Here is a 5,225-nt window from a genome sequence, read left to right as displayed (position 1 = left end):
ATTTCTTTACAAGACAGAAGCAGCCCTGTCTGTGAAATTCCCGAAGCAAACCCTTCTGGTAAGCCAGCACTGTAAGTTTTCATACTTGCCTATTAGAACTGTAATGAGTCCCCACGGAGACCAAAGGGAAGGCCGGAGGTAGCTCTGCAGGCTCTCAAAGGGTAATAATTGCCGGGGCAGGAATGCACCAAATGATACCCTTGTGGCTTTAAAAGTCAATGTAACTTTCCAAAGAGTCCTCCTTTCTCCCAGAGTAGATTGTGATATTACAGAAACTAACTCACTGAAACAAAAACAAGGTTTAGGGAAAGAGCTTTTGATGAAGTTTTTAGGTACTATATTAAATAGAGTCAGTCCATTTGATGCAAGGAACCAAAGCTCAATTTCTATATCACCAGTAAGATGAAGGGATTGGGATCAGAATTCGTGGTTCTTAATCTTCCTGGGTTTGCAAATCCTTTGAGAATCAGATATAAGCTATGGTTTGTAGCCCGAGAAAATACGTGTGCCAGACTCATAACTCTCACATGATTTTACTAACAATTTAGAGATTTTATAGAACCCTGGTAGTCCAGTATGGACCACTAGATTCATGCATGCTAAACTACCCACTCTCTAAGGCCTCTTCTGCCTTAATTGGCTTCAGGGCCAACCCCTTCACCATGTCTTAGCCTTTGCAAACAGAAGCAGCTGCTATGAAAATAACCATCTTTTAAACATTCAATTTAGCTTATGTTTAGAAAGCACAGTCCAAATAAGCAGTCCTTCAGGACAATGGCATGAAATTGTAACTTGATGGTTTTTTCTGGGAGACAGGGAATGAGAAGGATGGGAGGCTTGGGTAGTGCAAGATAAAGAATAGAGTATGGTCAGAACAGGCAGACAGCACAGTCCTTGAAGAAGTGAGTGCTAAGGGTCTCGAGAAAGTCTGGGTGAGCAGCGATCTTGCCTCTGTAGGAAGTGGTAAAGGAAGCTGTGCTGTTTCTCACCAGACAGAGGGGATTTTCCTACAGTACTTGTAGCAGACCTCACTGTTGGTCATAAATATTCACTGCCCCTCCCTGAAAGAGGATGATACGTCTGCTCCTCATTGATGTCAGACTTGGCCATGCTATTTGCCCTGGCCAATGAAATGAGCGGAAGTGACAGCCATCACTTCCAGACAGAAGATCTAAGAGCCAGCTCAAAGTATACCACGCACTCTTCCTTCTCCCCTGTCATGAGGCTGGCAATATTCCAGAGCCACCGCACCGTCAGCCTGGTCCCAGCATGAAGGGGACCTGGGGCAGTGCCGCAGGCAGTCTGTCCAGCCTCAGGCAGGTGCAAGAAAATACTTTTGGTGTTAGGAGCTCTTGAGATTTTGCTTATCACTGCAGTAGAGCCAACCCTGACTTGCTGATGGACTGTCCTCTTTCGGGAAGGAAGAGAGATGTATGGTCCGAATGCCCTCGCTAATCCATAGAGCTGCTGGTGACAGCACCAGCCAATGTCAGCAGCGCCATGTGCACCCTCCTCACTTTTTCCATCCTCCTCTCTGCCTGATGATGTTACCAGTAACCTCCCTCTCCACTATGACCCAAGGGCCCTAGAGCTCAGCTAAGAGCCTTTAGCCCATCAGTCATGCCACCTGGAGTCGGTCGAATGGTGGCCGCCAGAGAGATGTCCATATCTTAACCCCCAGAACTTGTGAAGGTGACCTTATTTGGGAAAGGATCTTTGCAGATGTAATTAGTTCAAGCTCTCTAGCTTCGATCATTCTGCATTACCAGGGTGCACTATAAATCCAATAAGTGTCCTTAAGAGACGAAGAGAAGACAGAGAAGAGATTGCAGTGATGCAGCCACAAACCAAAGAACTCCTGGGGCCACTCGCAGCTCAAAGACTCAAGGGAGGATTCTTCCCTAGAGCCTTTCAAAGGAGCCTGTGGTCCCGCTGACACCTTGATTTTGTACTCTGGCCCCCAGAACTGTGGAGAATACGTTTCTGTTGTTTTAAACCACCCAGTTTGTGGTGATTTGTTACAGCAACCATCGAAAACTAATACTTCACCTTAGTAAAATATCTTTTCTTCATTCGTCCTTCTCTTTGATGTCATTCTTAAAGGCAGGAGCTACAAACCAGTATACTAATGGACTGGGAAGAAAGCCTACCTTTCTCTCCATCACGTCCCCAGGGCAGGGCCTCAATTATGTTGAAAGGGAGGGGGAATGCCAGCTCACAAAGCCTGACTGGTCTACTTCCTCTGCAGAGGAGACACCAGCAGTGAGAGAGGCTGCATCCTTGATTATGGACTACGCAGGAAGTGATGCTCCAAATAAATAGCTCCTGGAATCAAAGCTCAGGGGACGATGCATAGAATTTTAGAGTCTGGGAGATGGAGAGAGATCGTGTAGTTCAATTTCTTCAGACAGAGTTTTTAGAGGTATAAGAGAGCTTCAAGGAATTTTGTTTATGTGTTTGTTTTTTTGTTTTATCGAGGACTCTGAGGCCTAGAGAGGAGAGTGATCTGCACAAGGTCAGAAACGAGGGGCTGATTCCAACTCTCCCGTCCAGCACAGGAAGGCTCTTCTGCACAAAGCTCTGCTGTTCAGCTGCTGTGGTACTGCCTCGGAACGGGGCTTACTACACAACAGGTCTGGCTCATTTAGGTTCTTCATGAGCCCTTGGCTGTCCCAGTTTGGGGGCCCCTCTCCATGTCATTTTAAACATCTAAAAATGCATACCCATCTTTTATCAATGTAATTTTTATTTTTAAAAGTTTTTCTGGTTCTTTTAGAATTTTTGGTTCTGAAAGTAATTGCCCATAAAAAACTTGTTCAATGTTAGATTTTCTATCGTGTTTTCAGCAAATCATCATACAAACCCAGGAAAATCTAACCGTAGATCATTTTCAAATAAGATGAAATTTTTATGAATACTACATTCACGATTAATAAGATAGGCGTCATGCTTTCTTTTGCACAGATTTGGTTGGTATTTTATTAATTTCAAGTTTGCCTCTTAATGTTCAGACTGGGAAATATGTAGAGAAGCCGTCACATGAGGGATGGTCAGCAGGTGCAGTGGGGAAGACGGGCAGAACAGGGTGGCGGTGCATGAAACGGCGAGCTACCTCGTGGTCCTGGGGCTGAGTGTAGGTAGGGAAGCACCCCAGGTAAGGCACTGAGCCAGGTACTGCCACATCCACAATCTCCTCTAAGACTCGAAAACCAAGCTGGGGCCAGGTTACAGATGACTTCACATGACATTCTTACCCTGCCACCTTCGTTAGCTATGGGGGACATTCTGGTTCTGGATTCCTGCCTCTAAACAGCTCCCTTGAGGTGCTAGGAGTCCTGTGCCTCCCCACACCCATTTCCATCTGTTTGTCTGGCCCAGAGCCGGCCGAGATAGGGCTTGCTAGGGATGGAAGGTAAGGTAGCATCATTCCAGGGCTGCAGTGGCCAGGATTTATCCCCCCAGGAAATGACTTTGCTGCATTGATCTCTGCACCACCCAGGCCAGGGCACCCTTGTGGAAGGATTTGCACCAAATACCTAGGAGAGAGAAGAACCACTCGAGCATATATTCATTTGATTGAAACAAATAACTCTCGCAGGCTACAAATAAGACAGGTAGACAGAAGTTTCAAATGGTGCCTCCCCAACTGATTAGGCCATCATGCAATATCAATGCACAGAATAATTGTGGAAAGTCTCTAGGAATGGAAGTCAGCTATATTATAATCGCCCCCTTTAGGATGACTTTCCCAGCAATCACTCCAGATGGTAGTAGGAACTAATTACTGCCATTTTAAGCCTTAGAGCAGAAGGGCCACTCCTCCAGGATACCCAGCTAGGAATGGAAGAAGCCAAGAAGACTACAACCCAGGTTTTCAGACTCAAGGAAGAGCCCGAAGAGCCCTCTTTCTGTTGAGCCTGGCAGAGCTACCACTCCAAAGACTCACAGCCTTTCAGAGAATGGTGGGAACAAAGACACGGAAGCTGGCTTGAAAGGGCACCCACTGGTCAAATGTGGGGCAATTTACTTATCAAAATAAATAATGATAATAATGGATTGCAACCACTGAGTAAAATAGGAATCTATAACTCCACACTGATACAAATAAATAAACAGAGAGAAGAGAAAGCTTTCCTTGTGCTAGAAAGCCAACTCATAAATGAAGAAATGATGGAGTTAGAAAAATCACCATTTAGCAATAGTAATAATTAATTCAGCCAAGAAACATCAGTGGATTTAAAACTAGTGAGTGAACGTTGAATAAGAAATGGGAAATTTGCATAGTTTCAGAGTACCTCCACCCAAAATTCTTATTAAGTATGGAGGGAAAAGAGTAATCTTACAACGAAAAGTCCTGACAAACACCACTTCAACTGAGTGATCGAAGTGAACATCACCAATAATGGGTCAAGTTGAAATCATGTACCTCCTGATCAGATGCAATGAGAACACAGCATCACTTCTGTGATATTCCTGCCAAAAATGCATGAATCTGGAAGAAACATCAGACATCCAAATTGAGGGGCATTCTGCAAAATAATCAGCATGTAATATTCAAAAGTGTCAAAGTCATGAAAGTCAAGAAAAGATTGAGGAACTATTCTGAGTGAAGGAAACTAAAGAGACCTGACAACTAAATGCAACAGGTGGTCCTGAATTGGATCCTTTTGCTGTAACAAACATCATTGGATTAATTGTTAAAACGTGAATGGCACCTGAGGATTAGATGGTGGTAATATTTCAATGTTACTTTCCTTATTTTGATGATTGCATTATGATTATATAGGAGAATGTCCTTGTTTTCAGGGATTGCACACTAAAGTATTCACATACTGGAAAAAAATCTTTGTACTATTTCTGCAACTTTTGTGTAAGTACATAATCATTTCAAAATAAACAACTTAAAGAAAACACCCAGACCCAAGTCAAAGTGTGAATATTAAACATATTTTGGCCAGGCGTGGTGGCTAATACCTATAATCCCGGCACTTTTGGGAGGCTTAGGTGGGTTTGAGGCCAGGAGTTTGAGACCAGGTTGGGAAACAGCAAGATCCTGTGTTTACAAAAATTTTTTTTAAAAATTAGACAGATGTGGTGGCGCGCACCTACTCAGGAGGCTGAAACAGTAGAATTGCTCGAGCCCAGGAGTTCAAGGCTGCAGTGAGCTATGATCACGATGCTACATTCAGCCCGGGCAACAGAGTGAGACTCTTCTCTAAAAAATT

The sequence above is a fragment of the Propithecus coquereli genome, unplaced genomic scaffold (assembly GCF_000956105.1).
Source record: "Propithecus coquereli isolate 6110/MARCELLA unplaced genomic scaffold, Pcoq_1.0 Scaffold10, whole genome shotgun sequence".
Classification (NCBI taxonomy): domain Eukaryota; kingdom Metazoa; phylum Chordata; class Mammalia; order Primates; family Indriidae; genus Propithecus; species Propithecus coquereli.
Note: the sequence above shows the minus strand (reverse complement) of the source record.